The sequence below is a fragment of the Lepidochelys kempii genome, chromosome 3 (genome assembly GCF_965140265.1).
Source record: "Lepidochelys kempii isolate rLepKem1 chromosome 3, rLepKem1.hap2, whole genome shotgun sequence".
Classification (NCBI taxonomy): Eukaryota; Metazoa; Chordata; order Testudines; family Cheloniidae; genus Lepidochelys; species Lepidochelys kempii.
This window is the reverse complement of record NC_133258.1, coordinates 205,473,827-205,493,159: the sequence shown is the minus strand read 5'-3', so window position 1 is coordinate 205,493,159 and position 19,333 is coordinate 205,473,827. Positions and strand designations below refer to the sequence as shown.

The following is a 19,333-nucleotide window of genomic DNA, read 5'->3' as shown; positions in this document are numbered from 1 at the left end:
AAAAGTCATGACTCCACCATGCAAACATAGTCATAGCTCGTACTGCAAAGTACTGACATCAAAAATGCTGAATTATGAAACTGAGGTTGTAGAAAACTATACATGTGACCTTGAGATTCCTTTCTTTTTCTCCTCTTATTTTTGGAGGTTCACATTTTGGCTCATTGCAGGGGTGTAAGCGGGCCGGTACAGTGTACCGGTAAGAAGTGGCTCCCGGTACAGGCACACACGCAGCTGACATTAAAGCGCTGCTGCAGCAGCGCTTGAATGTCGCTGCCCCTTCCTCCCCCACTACCGCTGACATGAGGGTGTGTGTGTAAAAGGGGCAGCTTGCCCCGGGGCCCCTGTGATTTGCAGCAGCCGGAGCCCCAAGCCCTTTTAAATCGCCACCGGAGCCCTGGGAGGCACAGGCCAGGCAGCGCGGATGGGCTAGCTGGGGGAGGCTGACCCCACAGCCCCGCCCCTTCCACCCAAGGCCCCGCCCCTTCTGGGGGCCTAGAGCCAGACCCCCGTACCGGTAAGTTATCTGGGTTACTTTCACCTCTGACTCATTGCTACATATTTTAGGACCCTATTTAGTCTTCATTATATAGAATGTTGATTTCTGGAGTACATAAGCAATCTGTGCACCAGAACATCTTCCAAAGCAGATAGGTACAGAAGCCAGACTCACCCAGTGCCCAGGGCACAGCACTGAAACTGCTTGGAATGCTAAGAACTCGAACTGTAAATAAGCCCAGCCCCTCCACGAGTAGCCCTACTACTTATTTCCATTCCCCACTATGAGCGTCTTCTCCATTTTTCTGGAGCTACTGAGTTTTACTACTGGCCTAAAAATTCTGGGCTCTAGTAAAACCTTTCCCACTAAGCAGTTCCAATGTCAGAGAGAGGAAGGGACTGAAACTAAGTTCTTGTCCTTTTATTTAAAGAAAACAAACCAACATGTTAACTTGAGGGTTGGGGATGATGTGAATCACTCTCATACTGACTGGTGGTATGTCAGGCTGAGGGAGTTTCTGCCTCTGATAAGGGGCAGGTCTTCTGTATCTCTGAGTTGTGACTGTGGCCCCTTTCACCTTCCCTTAATTGCAGTGAGGGTGATCTCCTTCCTCACCTCCAATTGCCAGAGGGCCCCCTAACCTATCTTCTCATTGGCCAAGTTCATGTTCTTTGCTGTCACTCAGAGAAAAATTCCACCTGTTGAGCATACCCACTGCCTGCTTGTACTTCATTCCCTGGAACCCAGTGCCATATATGACAAAAAGGGCTAGGCAATAAGTCACAGATTCCACCCCAGGAAGGCGACAGGACTTGCATGGCTGCTTTAGCTTTACATAGAGAGTGCTTCCCATTTAGAATATGGACAGTACTCCATGGATGCAGAGTCCTGGCACAGCAAATATATGTCCTAAAGTTGAATTTTATATTGATAACCATATAAATATATGAAAATTTTTATGCTAAATTAAATTTTCAATGGATTAAAATTTTGCATGCTATGTTTAACCTCAGTGCATGTTGATTTTTCATCCAAGTTGTAAATGCCTTTAAAATAAACAATAATATAGAGAGTCTGACAGAATTTCAGTTAAAGTGATTTAAATAGATTACTTTTAAATTTTATAATTTTAGTTTTAAAATGTCACTTTTACCAGTTAAGTACAAATGTGTCTAAAGTATTTTACAGGATTGTAATTGATTTGTGATGATTGTATTGTTGTACATTCTTCTAAGCATTTTCTCTGTACTTAATGCAGCCACCTTTAATTACATCATCATAACTGGTCTTCTAAATGGGGAACAGTGACAATTTATGCTGATGAAATATGTGCTTGATTCATAAAAACATTAAGAAAAATGTTCTATTAAAGTGAAAACATAGTCAAAGGTCTTCATCAAATTGGTTTTACTGTATTTAATGAATAAAATATTTTCTCATCCTTCATGACAACTGTCTCCTCAGTATTACATGAAACAAAAATCAGCTATGAAATAAATAAGGTTAAGGACTTATTATATCTATATAAGTAAGGGTCTAATTAGAGCTACTGAAAAAAACATAAATTTTAAGTAATCTTAATAATCCAATTTTCTGGATAGCTGCATTTACTAATCATACTGGTTTAAACAGCCTCAGTGCCTGACATATTACATCTCCATTTTCCTGTAAAGATAAAAGGAAACTTCAGTGTCTCATTTTCAATAATGTATTTAATGTGTGACAAAAAGATTCCTGTTCTGTTCATTTCTGTAGCTAGTTATTTTTCAGATCATTGCCCTGTTGGCTTTCATTTGGTTAACCCTTTAGGTGCTACATTTCCTGGATACTTTGCTACAACTAATTGATTCTACAACATGTATAAAGATGGTAAACAGTTACTTTAAATCCTGATGATTTTTTCCAAGGAGTTGGATGTGAGAATGTATTGTTTGAATCCAAAAGCATTTTCTTTATTAGGTTTTGGAGTGCCTTTTGGTCTTTGTGTTACCATGTTTTATGACTTGTTGTCATGATAATTCAGCTCATCTTGCAGGTTTCTGTAATTGTGACTAATGTGTAATTATTCATTTTATTGAACCTCGTTAAGGTCTGCAAACCTCTGTACCAACGTACAGTAATTAGAGTCCAGATAGCCATTCCATCTGTTCCACAAGCACTGTTTAATTAATGAACTTTTAATGTGTTCTTTCCCTTGTAAAAGCTCTTAGTATTCTCAAGCTGTTGAATAGGATATGCATGCCAGCATTTCCACCTTATTTTTAAAAAAAAACCTACAGTAGTGTTAATTATGAAATTCCAAAAGTCACATTCAAAGTATTCATAATTCTTGATCCAAATTGGAGAGATTTAACTTGTATAAAGACTACTTGATTAACTAAAATTTGTGTAAGATGGGGCTACAAATAAAATTCTCACATGAATTTTATTACTGTTTTTGATGTCTAAAGGTTTTAGCATTTTTTAAATCTTTCTGATCTTTTTTCCTGTGTATGCCAGTGTCACCGTGCTTCAGTGGTTCATAGATGAGAATACCAGATTTCAGACAAACTGCTGAGAAATAGGGCAGACTCACCCCAAACTGGTGGTTATTCTGTCATGAGATATACCAAGTTAGTAACAAACTGTCTCACCACTTTGGATATCAAGAAGTCAAAAATGCAGTCTCCTTAGGCATTCCAGTCCTTATTTCAGCACCCAGACACTAGACTTTATGATGAGTGGTTACTGAAAACCAATTTAATCAAACAAAGTGTTTTGCGGAGCTCAAGCGATCAGCCACATAGCCAGGTCAGTGTATAACTCAGATTTTACCCAATAATCACACTGCTGCCAATCCTTTAATAACTAAAATCTAAAGGTTTATTTGTAAGAAAGAAGAAGAGAGTTAAATTGGTTAATAAATCATATACATACAATCATTGCAAAGTTCTTATATCAGGTTTGTAGTGGTGAACTGCTGGCTTGTAAAGTCTCTGGTAACTTCCAAAAGACTGGAAGGTCCTCAGTTCCTGTGTGCTCCTTTTATTTGTAAATCCCCAATCCAGAGAATTGGAGCAGGAAAGAGGCAACATGGAGTTGTTTCAAGGGTCTTTTATACCCTCTGCCAGGTCCAAACACAGGTCATAGCCCCTGTCTGTGGAAAGTTACTGGCATAAGATGGAGTCCAGGGTCACATGAGCAGGTCACATGTCTTACATGGCTTGCTGATTCAAAGTGGCAGCTGTAGGCTGTGATAAGGTGTCCACAGGTAGACTTGCTGGGCGGAAAGAGTTTCTTCTGTGGCCCATTGTGAGAGTTAAATGTCTTTAATAGGCCATGAACACCTACCTGTCTGGCTTCAATGTAGAGTTTAGTTAGTGTATGTTACCCCAGGAACAAACACATTTGGGGTACAGATATATAGCCAATATTCATAACTTCAGATACATTTATTAATTTATTAATTCAGATGGATTTAAATGGGATAATCTTATTTAGCAAATCATAACTTTTTCCGTAATATGTTTTGTACAAGATTTGTTGCAATTGTCTAACAGTAGCAATATTAATGTTCTACATGGTCATATTTCAATCACACAGCATCACAGCTGGTGAGAAGGATATATGGATAATTGCAGTCAAAACATGTTTCAGTATGCGTGTCTTTAGTGTTTTCTGAAAGGAATGCAATGAAAGTCAAGATATGGCAGATAAACCCTTATTTTTTCCCCTTGTTTTTCATCTGCCTAGTTATTTAAAATGTAAGCTCCAGGATAGGGCCTGTCGTTTTACTCTGTATTTCTGTTTGAACCCAGCACAATGAGATTCCGATCCTGATTGAGGCTTTGGGATGCTATTTTAATATAAATAATAATAATGCTTTTACTTCTCTACCTTTTCTCTTTCTTTGTCCTCCCATGTTCTCAGGTGCACAGGGCATCCCTCAGCTTCCACCATTTATTTTGGTCTTGTGCTGGTTTGTTCCAGCTTCTTAATGTCATGTTGATGGATTTGGCTTCTTTTTCTGTTGTTCTGTGTAATGTTTCTAGATTGCCCTCTTTTTCTCTTTCCATGTGCTGTCCATAGTATCACTCGCCATGGAAGTTGTGTTGGTGGCATCCTGAAATTGTGTCCCAAATAAGTTCATTGTCATGTTATATTAGAGGCAAACAAATCTAAAGCATCAAATTAGAATTTCTGATGTTGCAAGAAACTCTTTCCAATAGACTCTGAAGATCTTCCACAGGCATTTATTTTGGAATGAGTTGATCTTCTTATCAATTTCTATTATAGGTTTCCGTAACTCTGCTCTATAAAGGAGAACAGACATGATGCCAGTGTTAGGCATTCAAAAATATGAATTTTTATCATGCCACTTTCCCAGATCTTCTCAAGTTTATGTCTGTTGTTTGCTGCTTTTCATATTTGTTGCTTAGCAAATAGCATGGTGTCACCATCATTGCACAACTCACTCCGTGGATAGGTAAAACGATGTACTTCTTCTAGTGTTTCTTTGTCCTTTCTAATGGTTAGCTTTGGGACATTAAGAAAAGGAGTACTTGTGGCACCTTAGAGACTAACCAATTTATTTGAGCATAAGCTTTCGTGAGCTACAGCTCACTCCACGGTATGCATCCGATGAAGTGAGCTGTAGCTCACGAAAGCTTATGCTCAAATAAATTGGTTAGTCTCTAAGGTGCCACAAGTACTCCTTTTCTTTTTGCGAATACAGACTAACACGGCTGTTACTCTGAAACCTTTGGGACATTGATAGCCATACAGCTTATCTTCCCCTTGTGGATGAACAAACCAACTTATTTTTCTGTATGTGTCAAAAGCTGGGGGTTTTGTTCCTTTTAGCGATGTGTTGAACTAGGCAAGACAATATCATCAGCAAAACAAGGTTATCCAATTGGACTTTATACTTTGTCCATAAAATTACTCGTTGTCTTCTGCAATTACTTTCCTCGGGACATAGTCAGTGACCAATGTAAACAACAAGTGGGGACATAATACATCCTTGTCTCTCCAGTTGTCAGTGCAAACCATTAGCCAATGTTATCACCATCTCTGACTGCACATTTGGCATTATGATAAAGATTATTTTAATTGTTTTTGCAGTTTTCCATAGTTTGCTATAATTTTCATAGATTCCAAGGCCAGAAGGGACTACTGTGATCATCTAATCTGATTTCCTGTATAGCAGGCCATAGAGCTTCCTCAAAATAATTCCTAGAGTGTATCTTTTAGAAAAACATACAGTATTGATTTTAAAATTGTCAATGTTGGAGAGTTCACCATGACCCTTGGTGAATTGTTACAGTGGTTAATTATTCTAACCATTAAAATATTATGCCACATTTCGAATCTGAATGTGTCTAGCTTCAATTTCCAGCAGTTGGATTGCGGTATACTTTTTCTGCTAGACTGAAGAGCCTACTATTAAATATTTGTTCCCCCATTTGTACACTGTAATCGGGTCTCCCCTTAACAGTCTCTTTGTTAAATTAAATAGATTAAGCTCTTTAAGGCATGTTTTCTAATCCTTTAATCATTCTTGTGGCTCTTCTCTGATCCCTGTATAATTTATCAACATCCTTCTGAAATTATGGCACCAGAAGTGGACACAGTCACTGTTCCCTCTAAGCTGTGAGCATGTGCGCACGAACACAGATCTTAAATTCCGTGCACACGGCGAAATACCACACGCACTCTGGCTTTGGCGGTGGCTTTTTTTTTTTTTGCTTCGGTGGCAGCACAGAAGAAATTTTTTGCGCACACGGCCTGTTAAAAATTAGAGGGAACATTGGACGCAGTATTCCAACAGCAGTCAAACCAGTGCCAAATATAGAGGTAAAATAACCTCTCTACTCTTGCTCAATATTCCCCTGTTTATATGTCCAAGGATAGCAATAGCTCTTTTGGCCACAGTGTTGCACTGGAAGCTCATGTTCAGCTGATTATCCACCACAACCCTCAAATCTTTTTCACAGTCACTGCTTCCTAGGATAGAGTCCCCCATCCTGTAAGTATGGCCTAAATTCTTTGTTCCTAGATGTACACACTTAATTTAGCTGTATTAAAAAGCCTGTTGTTTACTAGCATCCAGTTTACTACATGATGGGGGGGGAGGGATGGCTCAGTGGTTTGAGCATTGGCCTGCTAAACCCAGGGTTATGAGTTCAATCCTTGAGGGGGCTATTTAGGGATCGGGCAAAAATTGGGGATTGGTCCTGCTTTGAGCAGGGGGTTGGACTAGATGACCTCCTGAGGTCCCTTCCAACCCTGATATTCTATGATTCTATGATCCAGGTCACTCTCAATTAGTGACCTGTCCTCTTCATTGTTTACCACTCCCCAATCTTTGTGTCATCTGCAAACTTTATCATCTGGTTGATTTTAAATTTTCTTCCAGGTCATTGATAAAAATGTTAGATACTGTAGGGCCAAGAATGATCCCTGCAAGACCCTCCTGGAAACATACCCACTCAGTGACTATTCCCCATTTGCAATTACATGTTGAGATCTATCAGTTAGCCAGTTTTTCATCAGCTTAATGTGTGCCGTGTTAATCTTCTATCATTCTGTTTTTTTAATCAAAATGTCATGTGGTACCAACCAAAACACGTTGTAGTCTATTATGTCATACACTGTTACCTTTATCAACCAAACTTGTAATCTCATCAAAAAAAGATATCAAGTTAATTTGATGGGATCTATTTTCCATAAAACTGTGTTGATTTGCATTAATTATATTACCCTCCTTTAATTCTTAATCGAGTCCCATATCAGCTGCTCCGTTTTCTTGCCCGGGATCACAGTCAGGCTGACAGGCCTATAATGACTTAATTGGCATCACAGAGACTTGATGGGATAAGTGTCATGACTGAAATGTTTGTTTCGCTTGTTCAGGAAAGACAGGCAGGGTAAAAGGGAGGAATTGTTGCATTATATATCAGGAATATATACACTTTTTCTGAGATCCAGAATGAGGTGGGAGGCAGACCAACTGAGAGTCTTGAGGTAAAAATATGGATGACACCATATGAGGGGCCAAATCAGGAAGAGAAGGTAGATGAGGAATTTCTAGACCAAATAACAGAAATGTCCAGCATACAAGACCTGGTAGTTATGGGGCACGTTTACTACCCAGACATCGCTTGGAAAAGAAGTGTGGCAAAACACAAAATTTCCAGTAAATCCTGGGAATGTATTGGGTCAACATTTTGTCCCAGAAAGTGGAGGATGTATACAGGGAGACAGTCATTTTAGACTTGATCCTGATCAACAGGGAGGAATTAGTAGAGAATCTGTGGAAGGCAATTTGCGTGAAAGTGATCATGAAATGATAGATTTTGTGATTCTAAGGAAAGGAAGGAATGAAAGCAGCAGAGAAAGGACAATGGAGTTCAAAAAAGCATACAATACTTTAACAACTCAGAAAACTGGTAGGCAAGATCCCAGGGGAATAAAATCTAAGGGAAAAGGGAGTTCAGGAGAGTTGGCATTTTCTCAAGGAGACAGTATTAAAGGCACTACTGCAGACTATCCTGATTCAAAGGAAAGATAGGAAGAGTAATAAGAGGTCAATCAGGAACTCTTTAATAACCTGAAAATCAAAAAGGAATCCTAAAAAAAAAAGTGGAAACATGGACAGATTGCTGTAGAAGAGTGCAAAACCATAACACAAGCATATAGGGACAAAAACAAAAAGGTGAAGTCACAAAATGAGGTACACCTTGCAAGGGACATAAAAGGCAATAAGAAGAGGTTCTTTAAATACATTTAGGAGCAAGAGAAAGATGAAGGGAAGTTTATGTCCTCTACTTATCAGGGAAGGAGAGCTAAGAACTGATGACATCAAGAAAAGTGAGATGTTTAAATGTCACTTTTGCTTCAGTCTTTACTACAACAATTAATGGTGACCAGATACTCAGTGCAATTAATATTAACAAGGGGGAAGGAATGCAAGCCAAATAGGGAAAGAACAGGCTAAGGGATATTTAGATAAGTTAGATATATTCGAGTTAGCAGGGCCTGATGAAATTCATTCTAGAGTACTTAAGGAATTAGCTGAAGCAGTTATTTTCAAGACGAGAGAAGGGCAAACATAGTACTTATCTTTTAAAAGGGGAACAAAGAGTGCCCAGGAAATTATAGACCAGTCAGCCTAACTTGGATACCTGTATGGAAACAAATTATAAACAATCAATTTGTAAGCACCTGAAGGATAATAGGGTTATAAGGAATAGCCAGAATGGATTTATCAATAACAAATCATTCCAAACCAGCCTGATTTCATTCTTTGACAGGTTACTGGCCTAGTAGATAGGGGAGAAGCAGAAGAGGTGATATACCCTGATGTCAGTAAGGCTTTTGACACAGTCCCATGTGACATTCTCATAAGCAAAGTAGGGAAATATGGTCTAGATGCAATTACTATAAGGTGGGTGCACAATTTGTTGAAATACTATATTCAAAGAGTAGTTATCAAGGGTCTGCTGTCAAACTGGAAGGGCATATCTATTAGGGTCTCACAGGGGTCAATTCTGGGTTCACTGCTAGTCAATAGCTTCATTAATGACATGGATAATGGAGTGGGGGGAGTATGCTTATAAAATTTGCAGATGACACCAAGCTCTGAGGGATTACAAGCACTTTGGAAGGCAGGATTAACTCAAGGATGGTTATCAATTGTTCTCCATGCCCACTGAAGATAGCACAAGAAATAATGGTCTTAATTTACAGCAAGGGAGATTTGTTAGCTTTTAGGAAAACATTTCTTTCTCATATTTTATTTCTCTGTACATATGTTTTAACCGATAGTTCAATAACTTTGAGTACCTGATTTCTTAGGAGTGGATGAGTAGTTTATATTTTGTTTTAATCCAAGTAAACTGTTGTTTCTTACCGATATAGAGAGGACAAAATTTCAAGAGTGACAGGATTTCAGAATTAGAGCCAGTTGAATTTGGACCCTACGATAACTCTACAGTCAGATATAGCCTTTATCATTTCTGTAATTATCAAGACAGGATTTCAAACCACTGACATTTTTGTAATAACTCCTGCATTCAGGAAGACTTCATATTATGAAATTGATATGTCAAATCCATATATCAAATTGCTGTCACTAGTGGTTTCAGGGCTAAAGAGGCTAGTAGAGTAGAGAAAGGTCATGCTTTCCTGGTGTCCTACTTTGGGTTTGTGATCTGCAGATAATTCGTTTATACTGAGGTAGTGTGGCTGTAGCATGGTGTTATTTTATTTACCTTACTTTGACATTTTTTTCAAAAATCCAAATATATATATTTAGGACAAAATCCCACTCAACCCTGTCAAATTACTTTTCAGCATCCAAAATTAGGACAGCTGGGTGGGTTCGGGTATGTCTTTTTTCCCTAGGTCAGGGAGATTGGAATGCATTTTGGTGGCAGGTGTGCAGAACTACTAACTCTGGTATGTAACCCTAGCATTTAAATCAGTTTCTGTACCATAGGACTGAAGGATCGCTAATGTGACGCCAATTTTTTTTAAAAGGCTCCAGAGTCAATCCCGACAATTACCAGGACAGTAATTCTAACTTCAGTACCCAGTTGAAATTGGTTGAAACTATAGTAAAGAGCAGAATTATCCGACACATAGATGAACACAAGTTGTCAGAGAAGAGTCAACGTGGCTTTTGTAAAGAGAAATCTTGCCTCACCAATCTACTAAAATTCTTTGATGGGGTCAATAAGTATGTGGACAAGGGTGACCCAGTGGATGTAGTGTAATTAGATTTTAAGGAAGCCTTTGACAAGGTCCCTCACCAAAGGCTCTTAAGCAAAGTAAGCAGTCATGGGATAAGAGGGAAGGTCCTCTCATTGATCAGTAACTGGTTAAAAGATAGGAAACAAAGGGTAGGAATAAATGGTCAATTTTCAGAATGGAGAGAGCTAAATAGTGGAGTACCCCTGGGGTCTATACCAGGACCTGTTCTGTTTAACATATTCATAATGATCTGGGAAAGGGGGAAAACAGTGAGGTGGAATAACTCAAGATAGTTAACTCCAAACCAGACTACAAAAAGTTATAAAGGGATCTCACAAAACTGGGTGACAGGGCAACAAAATGGCAGATGAAATTCAATGTTGATAAATGCAAAGTAATGCACGTTGGAAAACATAATCCCAACTATACATGATGGGGTCTAAATTAGCTTTTACCACTCAAGAGATCTTGAAGTCATTGTGGATAGTTCTGAAAACATCCACTCAGTGTGCAGCAGCAGCCCAAAAAAAGCTAACAATGTTAGAAACCATTAGGAAAGGGATCAATAAGAAGACAGAAAATATCATAATGCCTCTATATAAATCCATGATATGCCCACATCTTGAATACTGCATGCAGATCTGGTCTTCCCATCTCAAAAATGATATATTAGAATTAGAAAAGGTACAAAGAAGGACAACAAAAATAATTTGGGATATAGAACAGCTTCTGTATGAGGCGATATTAATAAGATTTAAACTTTTCAACTTGGAAAAGAGACAACTAAGAGGGAATATGATAGTGTCTATAAAATCTTGCTTGGTGTGGAGAAAATGAATAAGGAAATGTTATTCACTCCTTCACATAATACAAGAACTAAGGATTTATAACTCATTGCCAAGGGATGTTGTGAAGGCCAAAACTATAACAGGGTTCAAAAAAGAACTAGATAAGTTCATAGAGCATAGGTCCGTCAATGGATATTAGCCAAGATGGTCAGGAATGCCACCACATGCTAAGTGTCCTTAGCCTCCGTTTGCCAGAAGCTCGGCGTGAACGACACAGGACGGATCACTCGATGACTGCCTGTTCTGTTCATTCTCTCTGAAGCACCTGGCATTGGCCACTGTTGGAAAGATACTGGGCTAGATAATCCATTGTTCTGACCCAGTATGGTAATTCTTATGTTAATAGGGATTGGACTGCATCCAGGATAAGGGAGGAATCTTGATTCCTTGGTATAGAGGTTGGGTCAAAACTTTGATGCTTATGATTCCTTTCAAGAGTGAAGCACAGGAGCCTGTCTTTCAAATTTTCAGAGGCTGTGTGCGAATTGTTTAGAGGGAGCACCAGTTATCTGCCTTTATTCCATCATGAGTCTCCTTCCAGCACCATGACTGCCCCAATTCTAACTGACTCAAGCCTCTTTCTAAGGTATTAGTATCTCCCAGCAGTATCCGTTCTCCTTCTCATGAGGCTTCCTGGCCCCTCATCTCCCTCCAAAGTTATAATTATGGGAATGCATTTTCATTTCAATGGAAGTACACACTAATAGATTCCCTAGTTCCCTCATCCCTGCTCTCTGAAGGCATGTCAGCCCACAGTGCACAGGGTTTAACATAGTGTAACGGGGAAGGTTTGAGTGGAAGCCCCTGATAAAATGTTGGCAGCACATCACTGGAGCAGCTAGAGCATCCTTGTGGGGGAATGGGAAGAGAAGTGTTGAAGAATCTGTCACCCTTCACCCCCAAGCTATTCTTGCCTTTCCTCTCAAAATATACAATTCTGACCCCATCTGTCAGAATATTTGTGGCTAGGGGTTGATCTGCGTGCATGACCCTTAATGAAAAACAGTTTGTAATAGTTCTGGGACTCAGAAAGCACTGTACGCTATTGCGGCAATATAGTTAGAATATTCTAGTTACTGATAAATAATCTTCCTTTAACTTCCCCTACTCAAAATAAATAAATAGAATGGAACATGAGGTTTTACTCATCAAGGCAAAACAGGGGTTAATCGAAGTTGTTAATAAGTATTGTACTGTAAGAAATAATCATTCGATCTAGGGTAGATAGAGAAACTAATCAACTACACATCCCAGAAGTAATAAATACTTTTGGCTTACAGGCATGTCATTTGATTTTGTGAAAGTATCTGCTCTCCAGGTCTGGTTGAGAAAGAGTTCTCCAAGTCCAAGGATTTAGCTCTTTAAAATGTATTTTTCTCAGAATTGTTATGAAGAATGATTAGTGCAAAATTAGAAGATCAAAACAGCTAAGCCAGTTAGGCCTACAAAGCCATGCGTTGTGAGATATAAATTTCAAATTTATTTTTAACATTGTTCCTTTAAAACTGAGTCTGAGCCCAATTTGTCTCTTACCCAGGTGAAAGTTCAATTGATATCTATGAAACTTCAGACTGTTATATTAAGAATAGTTAGTTTAATGGAGTAAAAAGATATACTTTAATACTTCGCATGTTGGCTCTCCTCTAATCATGATTTAACAGATTTTTAAACCATTGTCAGTTGATCAAAAGTACTAAAAAAGGTTTGTTTGTGTTTTTACTTTAAGGTTATAATATCTGTTTTGAAGCTCTCCTTATATTACATGTAATCATTATTTTGTTTTTCTAATGAAACAACCGAAAATTGTATATTACTAATCACTAGTTAAATATTTTTGTCTAATGATAAAGATTTTAAAAGTTCAAAGGCTGCACTAGCTTATCTTTTTGTGTTCTTTTTTACTTTTGGTAAAGATGTCCTTGTTACCAAGCATTCACATTTGTATGAAAAATGGACTTCAATTCAATCCATGCATAGATTGTCAGAAAGATTAAAGTGTGCATCATGCAATTTTTTTTCTTTACAGAAAGGGCCTTTTGATGTGCTAATGTTCACTTTCTCTGTATTTATTCAGAAGTGCTGGTTATTGTTTTGAGCTGTAGAAGAGTATCTGCTTCAAATAGGCACATTCTAATACCTTTGTAGTCAAACCTTGTCCAAGGTAGGGTAAAAATAAACAACAACGTTAATGGCATTATACATTGGCACCAGATAGTAGTCTGCCCCAGAAGATAAATGCCATCAAATTTATTGAAAATACATGTTGAAGAAAAACTGAAACATTTATTTTCAAAGAATCTGATCGTGGTCTAGTAACTACATGTAGTTCCATTAGCATTACTGCTATTACACCAAATAATGTAATTCATTTTTAAAATAAAAAGAATGTGAGATGATATAGAAGGCGATTACACTAGCCTTTTACGGGTTTCAGAGTAGCAGTCATGTTAGTCTGTATCAGCAAAAAGAAAAGGCGTACTTGTGGCACCTCAGAGACTAACAAATTCAACAAATTTGTTAGTCTCTGAGGTGCCACAAGTACGCTTTTTCTTTTGGCCTTTTACAGTAACTCTTGAGAACTGGTTTGTAATCTATTTGAAAAGTTAATTAGGAAATTAAATTAATTGGGCAGCCTCATTTTAGCCCCTGGTGGATGCTTTCTGGAAAACAGACGCAGTTTTGCAGTTTCTGCACCCAGGACTTGAATAGCAGGGGATTGATGCCTGTCAAGAGTAAAATTGGGAAATCTGCACAGGTAAATTTTTCACAATATTTATTTATAGATCTAGCCAATGCTAGGTGTTCCTTTTATTTGTTAGCACCAAGCAATAGTTGTCTGAATTCATAATAAATAAAGATAAAAATTGAAAATGTCAGGATGATAGGATATGAGTAACCTCGCAATATTTAAGACCACTCAACCCTAATAGTATTCTGTGGAGGACAAAGTAATTTACAATGAACTTAGACTTTTCCTTTAGAAAGCAATGTTTGTTTACCAAAAAAAAAAAAGAAAGAAAGAAAAGACAAGAGCAACATTTGGAGGGTTAATCACTCAGTTATAAACCAGCTTATTATGGTAGATACTGTAAGGATTTCCTCCTTGGCACCCTGAGTTCCAAACAAGGGATGTGAGGCAGAATTGGGTTGACTGGCAGGATTGCATGTACCACCTTGAATGCCTGGGCCATATTGGCCAACTCCTACTTACCACTATCACTCCAGGAAGCATGACTCTTCAGTGCCATTACCCCTTTCACCGGAACAAATAGATCCGAAGGGTCAAAATCTAAGGGTTGCAGATCCGACATCTAGAGACTGTTCCCCCATCTTTACCAGAGGACACATCAGAGAACATCTCCACTACAGGAATTTCAACAAGAAGTTATGGAGCAGGACAGAGGCTCATCTCCTGGTGAAAATGTGGGTGCAGCTACAGCATTGTCTCCTTTTAAGGATGCAATTCAGTTTCATGAGCTAGTGGATAGGATGGCATCAAATTTAAAATTACCATCAGTCACTTTAGAAGAATCCACACCTTCAGTTTTTGACATTTTGGTTCTTCCACACTCAGTTAGGTCTTTTTTTTGTTCATGTTGGAAGGTCTCTGGCAACAGCAAAATCTCTGTACTCCAATCCATCTTCATGTCAATCAATTACAAAAAGGCAGAAAAATTAGATCAAGTCCCGCATGAAAGGTTCTCCTATTTTCATCTGCACCCTCAACCTAATACTCTTGTCGCAGCAATAATAATTTAGAGATCCAGGTCAGGTCTTAAGCACTCAACTTATGACAAAGAGGGGGAAAAAATGGGCTCTCTAGGAAAAAGATTATTCTTGCTGGCTTTAAATATGTGTGTGGACAATTATCAAACAATAATGACAAGATATTAATTTCACTTGCAGGAGAAGATCTCATTCTTAACCAAGAACCTCCCAGACAATCAGAGGAAATTAACAACAGCTCTTATTACAGAGGGCCAGAATGTGGCAAAACATGACTTGCGGGCTTCATTCAACATTTCTGAAACTGCATTAAGATCTGTGGCATCACTCATGTTCTCCACAGACATGACGACTACGATCAGCATCGTTACCTTTGGAAACAAAGACAAATTAGAGGATTTACTTTTTGAGGAGATTTACCTTTTGAAAACTGATGAAGTGCTGGAGAAAGTGAAGGACACACACTACACTGTGAGATCTTTGGGGTTACTACTTCCTCATTGTAGAAAAACATCTGCATCTGTGGGCACGTCTTCACTACGGAGCTAAATCAGCACTGCTGCAATCAATGCAGCATCGATTTAGCGTGTCTGGTGAAGATGTGCTAAATTGACAGGAGAGCGCTCTCCTGTCAATTTCTGTAGTTCATCTCCCCAAGAAGCATAAGGTAAGTCAGTGGGAGAGCATCTCCCCTCAACACCTTGCGGGGTAGACACAGCGGTAATTGGATCTAGCTACGTTGACTTCAGTTACGTTATTCACATAATGGAAGTAGCATAGCCTGGATTGATTTACTGCTGTAGTGTAGACCAGGCCTATGTCCTGATTTCACAGACAAAACTTTTATTTTCTTCTTCTTATACCCAGAAGAGGCAGCCTTATTGTGAACACCACCAACTGACATACTCTCAAATGCAAAGAGGAAAAAAAGTTCTACTAGTCCAGGATGAGGACAAAGAACTCCTTGACTACATCTTCCTTGCCTAATGTCAGATTGTAGGTCTGAGGTGACATCTACAGCTTTTAATAAACACATTCCCCTACTTGAAATATGCAAAGCCACTATGGAGAAGTCTGTTCTCACTTTCCTGAAGCATTATGCATTGGATATGGCATCTAAGTTGGATACCGAACTGAGTAGAACAGTACTTCAATCTTTGTTTAATTAGAACTCCACAGCTCTCCAATTTACTCAACTGCTTGCCATGCTTTCCCAAGAGTGGGAATATGCAGAGGACACTTGAAGAAGAAGTGAAGTTTACTTACTTGTAACTGGAGTTCTTTTGAGATGGACTCTGCATATTCACACTTCCTGCCCACCTTCCCCGCTCCTGCAGAGTCCAAATTAAAATCTCTGTGTTTTTTCCATTTTGGTGGTGGAAGGAACTGAGATGGCAACGGTGCCATGCCCCCTTTTATTCACACCCTCAGAACATACTCAAGTACTCAACAGGGAGGGTGGGAAAGCATGAGTGCTTAATAGACACTACTTCTAGAAGGTTCCACCATCCTGCTGCATCGGTCCTTGCACGTCCCCAAGAGTGTGAATATGCAGAGTCCATCTCAAAGAACTCAGTTTACAGGTAAATAACTCTCATTTCAGAAAATTTATGAATGCTCTTCTTCAGGCTATAGGAAAGGAGATGATTCATAAAAGTCAAGTTTAAAAAGAAAATGTATTGTAAATTAAACAGCGAACAAAAGAAAAGACTCGTGAATTTAACTGGTATCACATTATTTGATTATTTTTCATTCTTGTGCCAATAAAAAAAGATGATGGTCTAGCAAACTGATGGGTTGACACACCTAATTAATATAGTATTACTGATATTTAAAGGAAATCCTACTAAACTTTAGTGTAGAAAGAAGCACATACAAATTAGAATAATAAATTAATCTTTATTTTTATCATTGTTAAATATGCACATAAAATAATTTGTGATTGAGGTGTAGTAGCACCTAGGACCACTGCTCTGTAGAATTCCAAAAACCATTTTTTCTTGATATCCGCTTCTTTCTTTACCTTCTATTCTCTATTCACCAACATCCAGTTGGACAAATCATTTCAAAATTCAACTCCAGCAATCCCTCAGTCATCTCACTGTTTCATTCATTTTCCTTCTCAAATCTGATCTCATTTTCACCTCATGTTGTCGTTGAACCTTGAGCTGTCTTTTCACAAGTCAGTCTAATATCACAACAGCAATAGCATACTCCACAGCAGCCCAGATACTGCAGTGATGAGCAGCAATATAAAACCCTTAGCCCCTGCAGCCCAGATCCACATACAAATTTAGGTACCTAAACTCCTCCTCCTTTAGGTGCCACCTAACTCTGTAGGTGCCTAAAATCCCTTAGTGCCTAAACTTTCACTGTAAAAGTCCCCTATGTGCTTAAGTTTCTGCCTCTGGGCATGCACCTCTTTCACCCCTAAGCTCCAACATGATCCTCAAACCGGGTGAAAATGTGTGTTCCCCATCTCCTGCAGGGCCCAGTCTAGTAGGCATGCTGCAAGCTCACGTAACTCCACACAAAATGGCCAGCTGGGGTGTGGAAAAGGAGGAGGCCTCCCTTTACATCCTCTAGCCCAGTCGATGGAATATTTACATGGGATATGGGAGACCCAGGCTCAATTTCCCCTTCTGTGGCGAAAATGGGATTTGAGCTTGGGTTTCCCACTTCTCCGGTGAGTGCCTTAACCTCTGAACTATGGGATACTCTTTCTCAGTCTCTCCTGTTGAAGCTGTTCCACTGCATATAAAGAATTAAAAAACTAAATATGCATTTGGCCAGAGAGTATGAGTGACCCTGTAGTCAAGTGGTTAGGGCACTCACTGAGACGTTGGAAGCCTATGTTCAAATCTCTTCTTATTAGGTCGGCGTGGGGGGAATTAAACCAGGGTCTCCCACTTCCCAGATGAGTTCCCTAACCACTAAGCTAAAGGTTATAAGGGAAGCCTCCTCCTTCTCCTGACCCCCACAAGTCATTTTGTGTGCAGTTAGGCAGGCACTGCTGCTATTATCAAGAAACGGCAAAGGTGCCTGACTCCAGGAGAAGGTTCCTGATTGTGGATCCCAAGCAAAGATAGGCATCTTGCTCCAGCCCAGATATAGAAACCTAAATGCAAGAGAGAGACAGGGCTTAGGACACACTCTTCTCGTTGCCTCCCTAGCATGTTGGCTTTTGTAGTTCTAGCACCTTCTCAGGCACCTATTTTTCCGCATGCATTTTTAGGAAGTCTAGGCAGCTAATCCAGGATTTATGGATTCCATTAGGTGGGTAGAAGCAACATCTAAGTGCCATTATGAATTTGAACTTATCTCACCACTTACACTACAGAAGTTCTCACTGAGGCTTTCTATCCGTCTTTCTAGCTAAATACTTGTGTAGCCTCATCACCATTGTATTTGAATGGTTTTTGCTTCACACATTGATTATTACAACTCTTTTCTTCAGATGTCTGTCAGTCTTTTATATCCAGACTCCACCTTGTATGCAATGTAGTTGTAACTGTATCAGTCCCAGGCTATTAGAGAGACAAGGTGGGTGAGGATTACCAACTTCTATTGGTGAGAGAGACAAGCTTTCGTGCCACACTCAGCTATTCAGATGGTCTCTCTCACTAACAAAAGTTGGTCTAGTAAAAGATATTACCTCACCCACCTTGTCTCCCCAAACTCCACTTTGTTTATTATGCTGCAGCATGCCTTCAAATGTTTATACAGAAACACATTACCATCACCATTATCTTTAACAAACTCCACTGGTTTTCCATCTTCTTCTCTATCCATTACAAAATCCTATTCTTCGAAACCCTTCATGGCCACCCACTTCAAGGTATTTCTCTAAACTAATCTCTTCCTATATACACTGATATATTCTTCTCTGCCATCCCTGGCCCTCTTCTCTGCTCTGTAGTCTCCATTCTTGTCTGTCAGAAGTCACATCATCTACCTGGAACAGCCTGTTGCCTTCATGTGTCGTAGCCTTACATCCCTTTTATAGATGTAGCTCAAAACTGATGTGTTCTCTGCTCCCTTCAGTGACCTGTCAATCAGTTCTGCACACCAGGACTATTACCAGCCTTTTACACCCATCCCTGCACTTCTGTGTCTCGTGTCGCCACCCATTCTCCCACCTTCTTACTGTGACCATTACTTTGGTATAGTACTGAGAGAGTTCTTCGTGTGAACAGCATGTTCTAAACCTGTACTGAATCATTCCCTCTACTTCATACTCCACGATTCAGTGCATGATTGTAAGACCATACAGCAAACCTGTGCCTCTTTCTTACCCACCCCCTTAGAACTAAACAAAATTCTTCCTTTTTCAAATTTTTAAATGTCATTGCTTTGAAAAAAAATCATGATATAGGAACAAAGCTTAGAAGAAATCAACAAAAGAGGGCAAACTTTCACATATAACTTTGTTGCAAAGGAGTTGCTAACACTTTCAGTTTTGCGTCATTACCATACTTCCGAAGTGAAAACTAGAGGTTTCACCAAGGTGCACTAGTGTTTTAAT

General features: G+C 39.1%; 1 protein-coding gene across 10 annotated transcripts in view; it reads left to right on the top strand.

Moving 5' to 3' along the window:
- The window catches only part of RALGAPA2 (Ral GTPase activating protein catalytic subunit alpha 2), a 306,774-nt gene that overhangs the window by 228,742 nt on the left and 58,699 nt on the right, over positions 1 to 19,333 (top strand). The gene's annotated exons all lie outside the window — the stretch shown is intronic.